Raw genomic sequence first — 19,074 nt, 5'->3', positions numbered from 1 at the left:
CAGGCACTCAATCTATTCCATTTTACTGCAGGGCCACCTACCTGCTCCTCTGGTTTGAACAATTTTTGGGACTGCCACATACAGGCACTCAATCTATTCCATTTTACTGGAGGGCCACCTACCTGCTCCTCTGGTTTGAAACATTTTTGGGACTGCCACATACAGGCACTCAATCTATTCCATTTTACTGCAGGGCCACCTACCTGCTCCTCTGGTTTGAACAATTTTTGGGACTGCCACATACAGGCACTCAATCTATTCCATTTTACTGCAGGGCCACCTACCTGCTCCTCTGGTTTGAAACATTTTTGGGACTGCCACATACAGGCACTCAATCTATTCCATTTTACTGCAGGGCCACCTACCTGCTCCTCTGGTTTGAACAATTTTTGGGACTGCCACATACAGGCACTCAATCTATTCCATTTTACTGCAGGGCCACCTACCTGCTCCTCTGGTTTGAACAATTTTTGGGACTGCCACATACAGGCACTCAATCTATTCCATTTTACTGGAGGGCCACCTACCTGCTCCTCTGGTTTGAAACATTTTTGGGACTGCCACATACAGGCACTCAATCTATCCCATTTTACTGGAGGGCCACCTACCTGCTCCTCTGGTTTGAAAAATGTTTGGGACTGCCACATACAGGCACTATCCAAATTAAATTGTCTCCATAGCAGCCTCCACACGTTGTCTCCATTGCTACCTCCAAAAGTCGTCCATATAGCTGCCTCCATACATCGTCCCTTTATCAAACGAGGTGTGTCAGGCAGAAATTTGGGTTGTTTTCATGGATTCCACATCAAAGTTGTTAACTTTGTCGCCACCCTGCTGTGTTATCCACAAAATATACTGGCAAACTTTTACCATTTAGGGATATTATTTCAGCGCTTCTTGCGCATCTGTTTACATTCCCCTCACCCGGCATATCCTAAACTTATAAGAACGCTACTACACTTGATCTTATACAAAAGGTTCTTAGAAGTGCTGTTTGGGGAGTAGCCTAGAGACAGGGGCTTGGATTGGCGAAAGCTCGCCTGGCAGCGGAACGCCAGCTCCATGCGCATCATGCGCTTCTTGCGCATCTGTTTACATTCCCCTCACCCGCCATATCCCAAACTTATGAGAACGCTACTACACTTAACTTGGTGCAGGCTGGGACCGAGTCTGACCCTGGGGCTGGTCATATACTGCCGACGCAGAGAATTGCGGGGCCTACCTCGGTCCAGGTCTCAAAGGCCTACTATACCTCCTCCCACCCCTCCTCCACCTCCTCCTCCTCCGAATTACCATCCGTGGGCATGGCGCCATCAGTCGGTAGCTCTAGGCACAGCAGCAGTGCCGTCGCTAAGCGACAGCAGGCGGTGCTGAAACTGCTGAGCCTAGGCGATAAAAGGCACACCGCCCAAGAGCTATTACAGGGCATTCCACATCAAAGTTGTTAACTTTGTCGCCACCCTGCTGTGTAATCCCCAAAATATACTTGCAAACTTTTACCATTTAGGGATATTATTTCAGCGCTTCTTGCGCATCTGTTTACATTCCCCTCACCCGCCATATCCTAAACTTATAAGAACGCTACTACACTTGATCTTATACAAAAGGTTCTTAGAAGTGCTGTTTGGGGAGTAGCCTATAGACAGGGGCTTGGATTGGCGAAAGCTCGCCTGGCAGCGGAGCGCCAGCTCCATGCCAAGATCCAACTAACATAGTTTTAACTGCAGCACCTTTAATCTACTACTAGTTCACTGCCTCCATACATCGTCCCCTTATCAAACGAGCTGTGTCAGGCAGAATTTTGGGTTGTTTTCATGGCTTCCATGTTAACTTTGTCGCCACCCTGCTGTGTAATCCACAAAATATACTGGCAAACTTTTATCATGTACCGATATTATTTGAGCGCTTCTTGCTCACCTCCTTTGGTTCCTCTCTGCCACCCATTGGTTTGAAGCCTGAGTCCATTTAGGGTATGTCGCCATGACACTCTCTAGCCTGCTGCCGCTGCCTCTGCATGCCGTCCCCTATAGTGTCAGGGTCAATTATTGGATGTTTTAGATGCTATCTAGCTTCATTCTGTCACTCTGTCATGGCCATGCTGTTGCCCATAATTTTGGCATAATGGTGCGATTATGCAGCCTCAGAGGCATCCATGCATGCTGCCCCTGCTGTTTCCTGTCCATTTCCGTGGTGTTTCCATCCTTTTCTGAGGTTCCCAGGTGTTTGGCCAAGCTTCCCTGTGCAGAGCCTTGGTCCCCTTGAAAAATGCTCGAGTCTCCCATTGACTTCAATGGGGTTCGTTATTCGAGACGAGCACTCGAGCATCGGGAAAAGTTCGTCTCGAATAACGAGTACCCGAGCATTTTAGTGTTCGCTCATCTCTAGTCTTTATTTTTCCCAAATATGGAACTATTCAAAAATCAGTCCTGTTAAAAACAATCTCCCATACACCTTCAGGCCTCATCCATACAACCATATAGGGGGCAGTGAGCGAGACGCACAAATTGCAGCAGGTCAAGACTGTTATAGAGATTTGTCCTGCAAGGTCATGGGGCAGTCAGCACAACATGTCCCACCGTACTGTGACTCAGCCCGAAGACCGCGACACAAAAGGTAAAGCAGGTCCAATTTCTGCCTGAATTGTGGAGCGTCTGTCCGGCTTCTATGGCGCTAAACCCCTCTCATCACCACATCCGCACACGATTCATGTGTACCTAGTCTTAGAGAAACAAAAAATAAAAACATTAAAAAATATTTAGAAATTGGATTTTTACTTTCAGTTACAATTTTCAACCATGTCTTTAACACTCTGTATGTATTTCCGATACTGTATCACACAAAACCACAAGTCTGATCAAATTCTTTCATTATAATGATACCAAAAGCCTGGAGATATTTGGGCGAGATTTAGCATAAAAGAGGGATTCTAGAATTGAAATTTCATACACTACCTGAGGGGGCTAGTAGTTTAGTGGGGTAAAACCTGGTGACAGTATCTCTTTAAGCATAAAAAGTACAGTATAATAAAGGAAATAAAGTGAAATTAAAATATTATAGACCATTTATATGAAATTTATTTAAAATTCTGGACCAAAGATATGAATCAAATAATGGAGTGAGGGAGTGTTACATGTGTGATATATAGTTAGGCCATATATAGTCGGATGTAGAGTATGAGGAACAGAGATCAGCAAATCATTTCACTAGTCAGTCCATGGACTGATGCGTAAATAACAAGTAGAGATGAACGGACCCGAACTTCAAGTTTGGGTTCAGGGTTCAGGTTCATCCTGAAGTATTGCTAGTAGCTAGGGGTGTGAATTAGCTGGACTGGCTGCACAGCTGCGGATATATATGTTAGGGTCACGCGGGACACACCCGAACCCTGGACCGAACTTGAGGTTTGAGTCCGCTCATCTCTAATAACAAGCCTTAAAATGTAAATAATATCTCCCCTCACACTACAGTGAGCCAGTTATCACCATAGAAATACATTTAAGAAAACTCTCCAACAGTCTGCAACCTCCACCAAGTGTTATAATTTCCTCTCAAAGTTACTCAAAAGCAAGAAGATAACTAATGACAGACAGTGTGATAAATCTGGAGCAGTATAAGATTCAGTCTAGTCCAACTGTACACTGTCTATGGCTGCATTCACATGGATGTACACTCACCGGCCACTTTATTAGGTACACCTGTCCAACTGCTCGTTAACACTTAATTTCTAATCAGCCAATCACATGGCGGCAACTCAGTGCATTTAGGCATGTAGACATGGTCAAGACAATCTCCTGCAGTTCAAACCGAGCATCAGTATGGGGAAGAAAGGTGATTTGAGTGCCTTTGAACGTGGCATGGTTGTTGGTGCCAGAAGGGCTGGTCTGAGTATTTCAGAAACTGCTGATCTACTGGGATTTTCACGCACAACCATCTCTAGGGTTTACAGAGAATGGTACGAAAAAGAAAAAGCATCCAGTGAGCGGCAGTTCTGTGGGCGGAAATGCCTTGTTGATGCCAGAGGTCAGAGGAGAATGGGCAGACTGGTTCGAGCTGATAGAAAGTCAACAGTGACTCAGATCGCCACCCGTTACAACCAAGGTAGGCAGAAGAGCATCTCTGAACGCACAGTACATTGAACTTTGAGGCAGATGGGCTACAGCAGCAGAAGACCACACCGGGTGCCACTCCTTTCAGCTAAGAACAGGAAACTGAGGCTACAATTTGCACAAGCTCATCGAAATTGGACAGTAGAAGATTGGAAAAATGTTGCCTGGTCTGATGAGTCTCGATTTCTGCTGCGACATTCGGATGGTAGGGTCAGAATTTGGGGTCAACAACATGAAAGCATGGATCCATCCTGCCTTGTATCAACGGTTCAGGCTGGTGGTGGTGTCATGGTGTGGGGAATATTTTCTTGGCACTCTTTGGGCGCCTTGGTACCAATTGAGCATCGTTGCAACGCCACAGCCTACCTGAGTATTGTTGCTGACCATGTCAATCCCTTTATGACCACAATGTACCCAACATCTGATGGCTACTTTCAGCAGGATAATGCGCCATGTCATAAAGCTGGAATCATCTCAGACTGGTTTCTTGAACATGACAATGAGTTCACTGTACTCAAATGGCCTCCACAGTCACCAGATCTCAATCCAATAGAGCATCTTTGGGATGTGGTGGAACGGGAGATTCGCATCATGGATGTGCAGCCGACAAATCTGCGGCAACTGTGTGATGCCATCATGTCAATGTGGACCAAAATCTCTGAGGAATGCTTCCAGCACCTTGTTGAGGCAGTTCTGAAGGCAAAAGGGGGTCCAACCCGTTACTAGCATGGTGTACCTAATAAAGTGGCCGATGAGTGTATGCTCGCCATTCTATGTCTTTTCCGCATGCATGGAATGGTACGGTGCCTATTGTATAAGTATATGCTGGACCTTTGGAAGGATTTTTTGACATTGGGATTCTGGGAGGAGGATATAGGACCTATAGAGGAAGATAAGTGGAAAGAAATTGAGAAATAGTATGTTCCATCTTTCCTAGGGATGCTCAGAGGCTCTTACAACTATACCTGCTCCACAAAGTCTATAGGACCCCTAAATTCTTGTTTGACATAGGAGCTAGATCTGATGCCCACTGCCCTCGTTCTCATGCGAGATGGCAGATTCGCTCCACATTATCTGGTCCTGCCCAAATTTAAAGGGTTTCTGGAAGGCAGTGATAGATGTCATTAAAGGGGTTTTCCCATCTGGGCATTTACATTTAATTTAATTCATTTGCCACATGTAAACATTTCTTCAATTGGATGTTATCAAAAAATTCTCATAAATGTAGCCATATTGTCCCTTAGAAATGAGATGGCTTCCTCGGATCCTACCACCTCACATTTTGGCAACAGTGGCCAGAGATGCACTAATGAGTCCTGCATGACCACCTGGCTTCAGCAATCATTACCACAGGACGGCTGTGGGACATGCAGTAACTCCCGGACATTTCATTTACAAAAACTTTTCTCTTTGTGCAATCCCTTCAGCAGAGGTGGCCGTATCCAGGGACACAGTCTTGTTTCTAAGGGACCATATGACTACATTTATGAGAAATTATCTTCACACAGGAACATTAAATATGGCAGATTAATGAAACAGAATGTACATGCCCAAACGAGAATACCCCTTTAATGATGTATATTGTGTTCAGATTGTGCTTTCTCCCTTTGTTTCTGTATTGGGATATGTAGAGGACTTACCAACCACAGAAGCGATGAAAATTAATATATATGGCACGTAAACTAATTGCCCAACACTGGCTGAACCTGGTCTGTACAACCGGTTCAGAATTTATTGATATTCACAAACGTGGGGCCTTGAAGAAATTTGCGAAACTTTGGTTGCCATGGATGGACTCTGGCTTAGCTTCTAGAAAGCTAACCCACTACTGTCTTGGTCTCATGTGATTTTACATAGTACAATTTATATAGGATGCCTGGGCCGGCCTCTGTTGTATCGTGGGGTCCTCCACAATGTTGGCATTTTAAACCTGGGGTGTGTATATTACCGTATTTTTCGGCCTATAAGGCGCACCAAAAATCCTTTAATTGTCTCAGAAATCAAAGGTGCGCCTTATAGGCCAGTGCGCCTTATATATGAACTTATACAGAAATGTACTACAGACAAGATGTACTGTACATTTACCAGTGTTTAATAGCTCCATCCCCAGAAATTTCCTGCACCTTCCCACACAGTATACAGGGTCCCTGGCTCCTGAAGTGCCCTGGCACCACAACTAACATTGTGCCCATCCTGCCCTCCCCTAGCACGGAGAGACCGGAGCGGCCACGAGGCAATCATCATCATCAGTAAACAATCCCCCATACCTGCCAGCCCTGTAACAGGGGAGAGAGAAGGAGCCACAGGGAACCCCACAGGAATAACACCCTGGCTGAGGAGGGAAGGAGAAGGAGCAGAGGGAGACCGCTTAACCCCTGCTGCATCACCCTGCATTAACCCCCAGCAGCCCATACCTCTGATATCTGAGCTCTCTGACACGCTGATGACAAGTTTCCCGGGAAGTGTAGCTGGCTAGAACTGTGCCACCTGCTGGTCATTTTTAGGTACTGCATTTGATCCTGCGCCTTATACTCCAGTGCGCCTTATATATGAACCTAGATGTCTTAGCAGGCATTTATTAGAGGTGCGCCTTATAGTCCGGTGCGCCTTATAGGCCGAAAAATACGATAACAATTTTGTGAGCCCATGGACCTGATATTTATTGATCTAGAATGAGGAACGCTGTGACAATGGACATATTGGGGCTCATTTACTAAGGGTCTGCGGAGCGCATTTGCATCGGGTTTCCCAACGATTTCCGTTTTGCGCTGCATCGCATAGGGGATTGTGTCGCACGCGATCGGATTTTGGCACTTCGGCACCGGCTTGCACGCGACAGAGATTGGAGGGCTTGCCGTCGGACAACCCGACGGGTTCAGACAATGTGCACGATTAAACATTTAGAAATGTGTCGCAAGACACGCACTTACAAGCATCGGGAAGAAGGAGGTGAACTCCGGCGGACCTTGGCGGAGAAGCAACGGATGCAGGAACTCCGGCGTACAATCTTCATGAATCGCCCCAGACTTCATCCTTGTCGGACCTCCCGAATCTGGGATCGCGACAGGACCGGGTAAGTAAATTTTCCCCATTGAGTATATTCTTGTGTTTATGAATATTTGTTTAGTCTCTAAAAACTGAGAAAATCTCAATAAAAATATGCTAATCAGACAGAATGGTACGGAGCCACACAGACGTTGTTGGGACGTATATTCGGCTGTGTGGCACCGTACTATTCTGTCTCATTAGCAACAGAGATCACATCCAAAAATGATCAAGAATGTGGCCTAACTTTGACACTTTTAAACTTCCCCAATATTTTAATACAAGTTACTATAGATTTCTGTGAAGTGGCCAACCGCTTTAAAGGAAACCTACCACTTCTGATGGTAGGTATTAGATGTAAACACCGGGCACCGGCTCAGGGTGGGCTGGTACCGGAGCTTACCTTAGCTAGTGTTTTAATCCGCTATATCAAGGTATAAACACATTTTGATTTACAGCCCCGAGGTAGTTTCAGCGCTGCTCTTTTACCCCTGAGGAAGTCTCCAGTTGGAGACATAACGCGTGGGGAGCCCTCCACCTCCTGACCACTTTACCACCCCGTTTGTATGCTGCTATCTTACTGGCTCATTGCCAGGTTATTTGTCTTTTGCACTAGGATTTGCCTCCATTACCTGTATTGAATGTATACCATGATTGCACTGTAGGCATCAATTCACCTAGCATTTACTTTAATGGCAGCTTGATATATGCATTTGCACTATATACCTGTTTTCTCATTACTTAGGGGTGGCTTGGGTGCATATTGCCCATTCAGGAGGTGTCTTGTTTCTGCACCGACCGCAGTGCACAACATGGTAGACAATTGTATGTACTTTGGTACACTTTTAATTGATTTTAGATATGTGTTTGTGTTCAGTGTTTGATACAAATAAAACTTGTTATGTTTTTCTGAACCCATTATGTCAGTGGCACACTGCTTTATCTGGTTTTTTGATTACTTGTTTTGAGTGTGTCGACCATTACCTTTACTTGGCGTTATATTCTGCTGTGCAAGGTTTCATTTTCTTTGATTATGACACCCAACATGTCAGTAACTGACCTCAGCAATGATTTGCACTATAGGAGTGTGACATTAATCTGGTTATACTGCACTCCCCTGTATATGGCGCCATAGGAGAGTGACATTAGTCTTGTGATACTGCTCTCCCCTGTAGATGGCGGTATAGAAGAGTGACATTAGTCTTGTGGTACTGTTCTCTCCTGTAGATGGCGCTATAGGAGAGTGATATTGGTCTGGTCATACTGCTCACTCTCTTCTGCAGATTTATCCGTAGGAGAGTGACAGGACCACCATTAGGAATTTCGTGGCTCCGAACTGGCAAATTTTGTGGGCCTTCCCCCGGTGTTCTTAACCCAATTATATTGGTACATTACAAAAACTAAGATTAATTCATAAACAATATAACCAAAATAATTACCTAAATACGTTACTATATTCCCAATTACTACAAAGATACAGGACTGCGGGGACTATTTTACCCCATTACCACCTGGCGGGCAAGCAACCTCACCAAGTAAAAACACCTTTAAAACACCTTAAACGCCACCTACCCAGCCGCCTTACTCCTTCTTCACCCATACCTAGTGCATCTGCCTCTGTGACGGCGCCTATCGAAATGAGTCTGTGCCAAACTTCCTTTCATTTAAGCAAACCACTCTAATACACCGCTTAATAACTGCCTGAAACTGAAAGCATGTTAAAGGTTAACCCTGGGCATGCACTAGAGAAACAGAAGAAGAGCGCAAACCAATATACTCACCAATGCAGCGAACTGGGCAGAAGTCGAAAGCCAGCCATTCCCTTCTACTCATCTGGTCTGTTTTGGATTGTCTTACCCAGACCCTCACCTTACTTCCCAAAACTACCACATGGTCATCGCATAGACCTCCCAGACCGTTAGCATTTTTGGACACCAGCTCGCTCACCTTCAGGGCTGCATAGAAGGCCAGGGAAAATTCAGCTCGGAATAACCCGCATTCATATGTGTCACTGCAAACAGCCTGCACTGCAACCATGAGCCGCTGAAGGAGAGCAAAAGAGACTGGTCTCGGCCTCTCCCTTGACAATGCCTCTTTGCGCCATCCTTTTAACGCCTGCTGAATAGCAAATTGTTTTGTTAGATCTCCAAAACCATGGAGCTTCTAAATAAAAGTCACCCCAGCCAGCCTCCTCTTTGCAGTAGCAGCAGAGACTCCTTCCTCCCTCAAAGCAGCCAAGAAAGATACTGTCACCTGGCATCCGCATCCGCTGGGGGGGGAAACCGCCAGCCAACCGTAACCACTCCTCCCAAGCTTTGCAACGGCTCTTCCACATAGCTGGAACCACTGAACGCTGGGGGCACGAGTTATTACTAATTATTACAATTTACAAAGGAAATGTTATATGTAAAAAAAGAGAACATGGGACAGGATAGATCACTTGTATCTTGAGATCCTTCTCTTAATGATGCGTCTCGCTCCTGCTCAGTACCATGTGGGTCAGGGAAACAATGGACAGCAAATATCTACCTTTCTCCAGAATCCTGCAATAAATCTCAAACAACAGTAAAAGTTTAATTCAGCTGTAAAAATCAGTACAGAAACTTAGGTTATTTTTTTATTTTCAGTTACAATATTAGGTTAGTGTTACAAAATATACCTTGGGAATAAACCATCAAAAATCAAAATGCAAAGACAAAGAAGTACAATACAAAGACAAAAATCAGAACACAAACAGATGTCATTCGTTGATACGCATTTTTTTCAGGACAAAGTCATCTCTCCGACACCCCTTTTCAAGAAGAGTCCCTTTATCATGGACCGTAGCCCGCGTACCACAGGTTGTCTTCACTACCATGAGTTAGACTAACCTTCATGTTCTTTCAATCAACCCAGGAACTATTTACGGTAATAGTTCACAGGCGAAACCATTGTGTTCGTACCCTTATACACAAACAACTCAATTCTTACAACACAACATCACACATACATCATTCAGAGTACGACTCATGGGTAGGTTTCTCATACACTCCTCCCTTTGCATCTGATCTCATAACTACAGTTCGCCCATGAGATGCTAAAGCACAGATTCCACTCCAGGTCTAGGTTGGGGAAAATTTTCCTGCTAACCCACCGTACAATAAGTAGTGGAGTCCAAACTGCCTCAGCATCACAGGGAGGCCCATTCTAATGAAGACAATGTCCTCCACCCGTTTCCATAACATTGAGGGGCCACTCAAAGGAAAGGAGCAGTAGAGCCAGGGCTGCAGACGGTTGTCTTCATCCTGTAATTTAGTCATCATAGCAATTATTATATCTCCAAGTTTTAGAATAGAACATTTACCCTTAGATTGAAGTTGTTAGAATTCTAAAAACCTCTTTATCTTTATCTCCTGCAGCAGTAAGCTAAGTCTTCCGGTCTCATCTTCAGCTGAGTTGCTTTACACATTTTATATATTCCAAATAGGTTACAAATGGCACAGCATCTGCTCCTCATACCTTTACTTGGGGAGGCTGCTTTGGCATTACATTAGTGGGGGAGGCTGCTGGGCATTACATTACTGGGGGAGGCTGCTGGGCATTACATTACTGGGGGAGGCTGCCGGACATTACATTACTGGGGGAGGATGCTGGCCAATACATTACTGGGGGAGGCTGCTTGGCATGATATTACTTGGGGAGGCTGCTGGGCATTACATTATTGGGGAGGCTGCTGGGCATTACATTATTGGGGAGGATGCTGGGCATTACATTACCTGGGGAGGCTGCTTGGGCATTACATTACTGGGGAGGCTGCTGGGCATTACATTACTGGGGGAGGCTGCTGGGCATTACATTACTGGGGGAGGCTGCTGGGCATTACATTACTGGGGGTGGCTGCATGGGCAATATATTACTGGGGGAGGCTGATGGGCATTACATTACTGGGGGAGGCTGCCAGGCATTACATTACTGGGGGAGGATGCTGGCCAATACATTACTGGTGGAGGCTGCTGGACATTACATTACTGGGGAAGGCTGCTGGGCATTACATTATCTGGGGAGGCTGCTTGGGCATTACATTACTGGGGAGACTGCTGGGCATTACATTACTGGGGAGGATGCTGGGCATTACATTATCTGGGGAGGCTGCTTGGGCATTACATTACTGGGGAGGCTGCTGGGCATTACATTACTGGGGGAGGCTGCTGGGCATTACATTACTGGGGGTGGCTGCATGGGCAATATATTACTGGGGGAGGCTGATGGGCATTACATTACTGGGGGAGGCTGCCAGGCATTACATTACTGGGGGAGGATGCTGGCCAATACATTACTGGCGGAGGCTGCTGGACATTACATTACTGGGGAAGGCTGCTGGGCATTACATTATCTGGGGAAGGCTGCTTGGGCATTACATTACTGGGGAGGCTTCCAGGCATTACATTACTGGAGGAGGCCGCTGGGCATTACATTACTAGGGGAAACTACTACTGTAGAGTAGTTTACATGGCTACCTGCTCACAGTGCAATATACAGTACATAGGCTGTGCTATTTAAAAATAAAAAAAAGGATATGGGAACACAGCACAGATGACACTATTAAAAGAAACTGAAAGGGAACATGTTACCAGGAGACCCATTTTTAGCACCCCCCGCAGTTTCCTCAGAAAATAGTACAGCAAAAGAGTTTTTGTATAAAGAGAAGTAACTTTCAATGCCATGTGCTCTATGACTAGGCACTTGTCCCCTGGGAGTGGCTATAGAGGAGTAGGTGGTGTTGCTAGCCACTCCCAGGGGACAAGTGCCTAGTCACAGAGCACATGGCATTGAAAGTCACTATATAACATATCTTTTTTCCTGTAAAATCTATTCTTTATACAAAAACTTTTGGCAGTGTATGCACTATGCTCTGTGGGGACCATGGGGGTGCTAAAATGGGTCTCCTGGTAACATGTTACCTTGAACTTTTAATCAAAGCATGTCAGGTCTGTCCAAACGTTTCAGACAAGTACTCAATGGAAATTAGACTAGCTTACATGTCACTCCAATGGAATGGGTCCCTCCCACTTAGAGGCAGAGATTGGACTAGGGAGTTAAGCATGTGTGAGGCTTATTGGATTTTATCGTTACAAACTTGTTCTCCCTCAGGTATGAATCTTAAAAACCATCTATTATATCTGTACTAATAATCTAATGTGCCATCATTTTACATTGTACCACTAATTATATTGCCTATGTCTATTCTTCTATGCATTACTATATAGTTTTGGTTGTATCGGAAAAGGTGTGGTTTTAAACCCAGAACTTCACCTTTTCTTGTTATAATACATGTCTTTTGACAGTATTTTTATAACTAAGAACCGCATTGGTCAGAAACGCGTCAGACCCATGTGATGACTCGTACTTTATATAATTAAGAATAAATAGTGGACTTTTAACTATTTTTGCTTAGTCTGGATGCTGGAGTCTCAATCTTTTATTGATTTCAAGCGGATCATTGCTGGTTCTCACACAGCTCTCCCTGAATCACCTTCATTATACAACGGTGATTAGGGAGGTGAGCGCAACCACTTTCACTTTTGTATGTATTTTATGTTATACTATATGGTGGCACGCTGTATGTATTTTATACTATATGGCGGCACACCGTATGTATTTTATGCTATATGGCGGCATGCTTTATTAATTTTATACTATATGGTGGCATGCAGTATGCATTTTATACTATATGGCGGCATGCTGTATGTATTTTATATTATAAGGCGGTATGCTGTATGTAATTTATACTATATGGCGGCATGCTGTATGTATTTTAGACTATATGGAAGCATGCTGTATGTATATACATATAGCATATCACCATATAGTATAAAATACATACAGTATGCTGCCATAAAGTATAAAATACATACAGCATGCCACCATATAGTATAAAATACATACAGTTTGCCGCCATATCGTATAAAATACATACAGCATACCACTATATAATATTAAAGTGAACCTGTCACCAGGAGACCCATTTTTAGCACTCCCCCAGTCCCCACAGAGCATAGTACATACACTGCCAAAGTGTTTTTGTATAAAAAATTGGTTTTACAGAAAAAAAGATATGTTATATTGTACCTTTCATTAGCATCTGCTGTGTGACTAGGCAGTTGCCAAAAAGGAGGGTCTGGAAAGGAGCAGTTCTCCCCCACCCTTGGGAAACATGTTACCTTTTCAAATATATGAATAACTCCCCACACCCGGGATTGGCAGTAGAGGAGCAGGGGGCGTCGCTAAGCCAAGTGATGGGTGTTTTCATATATTTGAAAAGTTCACATGGAGTAGCTGTTCCCCAAGGGTGGGGGGACGACTGCTCCTTTCCAGCTCCTCCCAAAAGGCAACTGCCTAGTCACACAGCAGATGCTAATGAAAGGTACAATATAACATATCTTTTTTTCTGTAAAACCAATTTTTAATACAAAAACACTTTGGCAGCGTATGTACTATGCTCTGTGGGGACTAGGGGAGTGCTAAAAATGGGTCTCCTGGTGACAGGTTCCCTTTAAGTACATACAGCATATCACCTTATAGTATAAAATACATATAGTATGCTGATATAAAGTATAAAATACATATAGCATGCCACCATATAGTATAAAATACATACAGTATGCCACCATATTGTATAAAATACATACAGCATACCACTATATAATATAAAGTACATACAGCATTTCACCTTATAGTACAAAATATATATATATAGTATGCTGATATATAGTATTAAATACCTACTGTATACCACCATATAATATAAAATACATACAGTGTACCACCATATAGTATAAAATACATACAGTATGCTGCCATATCGTATAAAATACATACAGCATACCACTATATAATATAAAGTACATACAGCATATCACCTTATCATATAAAATACATATAGTATGCTGATATATAGTATGAAATACATACAGCATGCCACCATATAATTAAAAAATACATACAGCATACCACCATATAGTATAAAATACATACAGTGTGCCACCATATAGCATAAAACACATACAGCATACCACCACATAGCATAAAATACATACAGCATACAATACCATACATACCAGCATACCACCATATAGTATAAAATACATATAGTATGCCACTATATAGTATAAAATACGTACAACATTCTGCCATTTAGTATAAAATACATACAGCATACCACTACATAGTAAAAAAATACATACAACATTCCGCCATATAGTATAAAATACATACAGTATGTCACTATATAGCAGTGATGGCTAACCTATGGCACTGGTGCCAGAGGTGGCACTTAGATCCCTTTCTGTGGGCACTCAGGCCATCACCAGAGATGACTCCAGGTATCTTCCTGCAGTCCCAGACATCCAAGGACTTGCTGTGCACAGAGATATTTTAAAGTGACAGCTGTACCTGAGACTATTTTCTGCTTTATTGGTGACCTCAGAGTGCTGGTATCAATGAAAACTGTGACAGAGAAGGGAGTATAAATCACAAATTAAATTTCTGTGTTGGCACATTGCAATAAATAAGCGGGTCTTTGTTGTAGTTTGGGCACTCCGTCTCTAAAAGATTTGCCATCACTGCCATATAGTATAAAATACTTACAGTGATCCGCCATATACTGTATTACTTATATGTAAATAAAGCATTGCCTCATTATCAATGCTGTCAAACGTTCTCCCCGCCATGGGGGACTGTACCAAAATTACAGAGAGTTAAAAACAAACGTTAGGACTTAAAGGAAACCTACCACTTAGTATGGCAGGGGTAAGCTGTAAGTACCGAGCACCAGCTCAGGGTGAGCTGGTGCCGGTACTTACTTTCGTTAGTGTTAAAACCGCGGTATCGCGGTTTTAACACTTTTTAAACTTTAGGGCAAAAGACACTTCGGCGCTGCGTGCGCACGATCGTGCGCGCGCCTCCATAGGAAATAGCGGAGATGTTGCGCGCGCACGGTCGCGCACAGCGCCGAAGCCCCTTCTGCCCTAAAGTTTAAAAAGTGTTAAAACCGCGATACCGCGGTTTTAACACTAACGAAAGTAAGTACCGGCACCAGCTCACCCTGAGCTGGTGCTCGGTACTTACAGCTTACCCCTGCCATACTAAGTGGTAGGTTTCCTTTAAGCTATTACATTCACACTGTCGTATGGGGGACGTATATGCGGACGACGTATATACGGCCAGCGTATATAAGGTTGACGTATAAATGGCCGACATACGCCCCACCCCCATAGATGGTAATGGGTGCAAGGCGCCCAACGGGCGGCACCATACCACTCTGTAGGCTGTAAAAAGATAGGACATGTCCTATCTTTCTCCGGAATACGGCGCCGTGTGCCATATATATGCATGGTGGCTGAGTGAGTAGCACTTCTGCCTTGCAGCACTGGGGTCCTGGGTTTGAATCCCACCCAGGTCAACATCTGCAAAGCATTTGTATGTTCTCTCCGTGTTTGCGTAGGTTTCCTCCGGGTACTCCAGTTTCCTCCCACACTCCAAAAACATACTGTTAGGTTGTTTAGATTGTGAGCCCCATGGGGACAGGGACCAATTTGACATGCTTGTGCAGCGCTGCATAATCTGTGTGCGCTATATAAATAAAGAATTATTATTATTATTATTATATTCCTATGGAGAGGGGAGAGGGGCGGGGGGCAGGGCGATCTGCCCCTACTCCTCTTCCCGGCACTGCCGTGTACCCGCCGTGCTACGGTGCGTGAATGTGAATGTAGCCTTAGATTTTTATTTTGAACCTTGTCTTTAATTTTAATTGCCTGAATTTTGCCTGAATCTCCAGCTCTGTACCTCACAAAATCACAAGTCTTATAAAGTTATTTTCTTTATCTGAAGCAGCTGCGCGCCGAAGATCAAAGGGTAGGCGGGGAAAGCGGTTACTGGGGCGTGGAGTAGCCGCGCCGTGTAGCCTCGTGTCCGGCTACTCCACGCCCCAGTAGCCGCTTAATAAAATTTACATATCAAGGCAATAAAGTTTATGCTACGCTAGTGGGGACGTGAGGATTAGCTCTAAAAAGGGCTATCCTCACGTCCCATACATCCACCTACCACCCGATCTACCTTTATAGGTAGATTCGTGGTGGTAGGTTCCCTTTAAATAGAGTCTTGTGTCTAGGGAAGCCCTGGTAGATGTAGAAACCATATATGGACAGATGGTGTGGTCTCTGCTCTGAAACTAACCCGACACATCCCTCAAAGGGATGCTGGATGTCTGCTCTGGGGATGCCTGCTGATCCAGCCCCATTCACACCTAGAAATAACTATAACATATACTAAAATAATTAAACACCGCTGATATCAATAGAAAGACAGCCCGGGCAGGTATAGGACCTGCTCTATCTTTTGTGGGCAGTCAGCATGTTCATGGCATGGCGATGAGTGGTACAAGGCATGAGCCCATAGAAAGTAATGTGGTAGTGAAAGAATGGAAAAATAGCAGCTATCTCACAGTACCATTATATGCACGCGTGCATGATGCCTTATACACATAGATACATTTTCTGAAACATCTGAACACTAAACCATGTATATACTTAAACACACATGTGTACAATATATATGAACAGCATGGAAATCTCATAAAACACTTACTATGTTTTATACAGAAAAATGTGATGTTGTAATTCCTCAGCTATGTGATGCAGCCTGGCAGGCAGGGCTAAGGTAATGGCTGCAGCCTCCTCCCTCACTAGAGAATGGCCTTGTGTGAGGAGCTGCTGGGGGAAGGGCTGCAGCAGAGAGCAGATCTGGCAGCCTGCGCAGAGAGTCTATGCTGGAGAAGATACATGTGCTGTGGTGATGATAGGCCTGCTCACTCTCACTGCCCCTATTATTACCCTGAAGCAGGAGTCTTCAGTGGAACTGGGGGTGGTGCCAGTGCATAAGAAAGTGGCACATTGTAACAGATCATGTGCAAAATTAACATATACTGTACATGGCAGAATATGGTAGGACCAATCAGACACAATATGATGGAGAGGTAAGGGGCTACAATATGAGGTGGATATGAGAAGCCATAATATGTGGGGGAGGTGAGGAGCCACAATAAGCCAACGTATAGGCAAGGGAGTAGTTTCGAATAATGCCCTCTACCTGTCAGGATCCATCTAGGGAGTCTGATCAACTCACCAATGGATGATGCAGGGTAGTCTAAGGTAATCAGCAGCTGTAGATTCTGCCTGAACAGGCAATAGTTAAGTAGATGTAAGTTATTGACCAATGATGTTGCTGCATTGTAAACTGAAGTGTGATTGGAGAGGTGCTACCACCTGACCAGGAGAATAAAACCCCTGGGCAGGGAGGAGCACAGGCCTCTTTACCACCAGCTCTCTTGGAAAGCACAAGTTCTTTACAAGCAGACCTCCAGAACACATGGTCTGAGTGAAGAGAGAGACAGTTAACACTTAACTGACACTTAACCTAATCCCAGGACCAGAGTCAGGAGACTCAAATCCAGAGCTGCAGCTTCCAGAACTTGGACACAGCTCCATCCCAGCCTGCATCTACTACCAGGCTGGTGGACTACTCCTGAGGAAACTCTTCACGACCACTCTAGTACCAGAATCTGCTGTGAGAATGTTTAGGCTCGTTGCCTGATACCTGTTCAATAAAGAACCATGAGTTAATTTGCTAACCGTTGCCTCCTTCTGATCCCTGGATATGGCTGTTACCACCACGTGATTCCCCCTCCATTACCCAGGGACTCATATTATAGGCACTCAGGGATTGCCCTATGGAGAACCAGTACATAAGCCTCTCCCTCCATATTTCTAGCACACACTACCTGCTGGAGACCTGCCATGCTGTAGGTCAGCCCTCTGGTGCCCATACCAAGCACAGTGACATCAGAGCGCCATAGGCCGCAGTCGCAAGCCACTCCAGTATTCTGGGTCCCCGGCTGCCTTCAGGCCCCAAGAAAAGGTTAGGTCCCGGTGGGGGATGTTGCACACTGATTGTTTTTAATACGTACTACCTAATGCTGGACCCTACATCCATGTTCACAATATTGAATTACATTTTAGGCTCATCTGGATAGTCTCATCCTTGAAGCCTGAATGCAGACATGTTTAGAGCTACATGCGTAAGTAGGAAGAAGACACAATTCTACTTACTAAACACAAGCATTTAGGACTAAACAAATCTGCGTTGCGGGAGGAGATTCTCCAGGTGTGCCTAAAATGCACTTTAAAACACGATTCAATTGCAATATCGTCTTAAACTGCGTTCACATTATGTGTTTGCATTGTGTTTTAAAACAAGTTGCATGCACATTGGGAAAAATTCATCTGAAGATGCATCTATGTTTTTACTATGATTAATACTGCTGCGTTTTGGGATGCATTTAGCTGGATGCATGTGCTGTGCCCACCAGTCCCACCCTGGACGGAGGACAGGAGGCCACATGAGCGAGGGGGTGGACTGGATGCCACAAAAGTAAAGAGGTAAAATTAAAAAGGGGTATTATATGTTGCTGAGTTGCAATAGGGGGTATTATATGGGTCCTTAGGATGGCCACAGGAAGGGGGCAGCATACTATGTGGGGGGCATTAATGTCAATATACAACAATGTTTGGGGTGGAACAAGGGGAGGGATAATGGGTGTGGTTTCTCTAAAAAAGGGATGGGCTTTTTGTCCCACTTTCTCTAGCTCAAAAGTCGGAAGGTATGCATGTAATGAATATCAAAAGCTGGAGACAGCTCATAGAGATGAGGCAGTGGTGCTTTGCACATGGATGGGGGGACAGGGCAGTAGAACCGCAGAGAATAGGTGTCTGCTGATGATGCACATGGTAGGGGGAAGGGTGGGAAGCAGTACAGGGGAGAGTTTTAGAAGGAAGGTGGCCATGGATAACAAATATAAAAGAGGATTATGACTACTACTAGAAAC

General features: G+C 44.5%; 1 long non-coding RNA gene across 1 annotated transcript in view; it reads right to left on the bottom strand.

Annotated features, from left to right (window-relative positions):
• Positions 1-2,392: 2,392 nt before the first annotated feature.
• Positions 2,393-19,074, bottom strand: part of LOC140118240 (uncharacterized) — a 35,563-nt gene continuing 18,881 nt past the window's right edge. Inside the window, exons 2-3 of the long non-coding RNA XR_011853157.1 lie at positions 7,037-7,158; positions 2,393-2,719 (exon numbers count right to left, since the gene is read on the bottom strand). This is a non-coding gene — a long non-coding RNA (uncharacterized lncRNA). The remainder of the gene's footprint in view (positions 2,720-7,036; positions 7,159-19,074) is intronic.

This window comes from Engystomops pustulosus, chromosome 2 (assembly GCF_040894005.1).
Source record: "Engystomops pustulosus chromosome 2, aEngPut4.maternal, whole genome shotgun sequence".
In the NCBI taxonomy this organism is placed as follows: Eukaryota; Metazoa; Chordata; class Amphibia; order Anura; family Leptodactylidae; genus Engystomops; species Engystomops pustulosus.
Note: the sequence above shows the minus strand (reverse complement) of the source record. Positions and strands in the feature narration are given on the sequence as shown.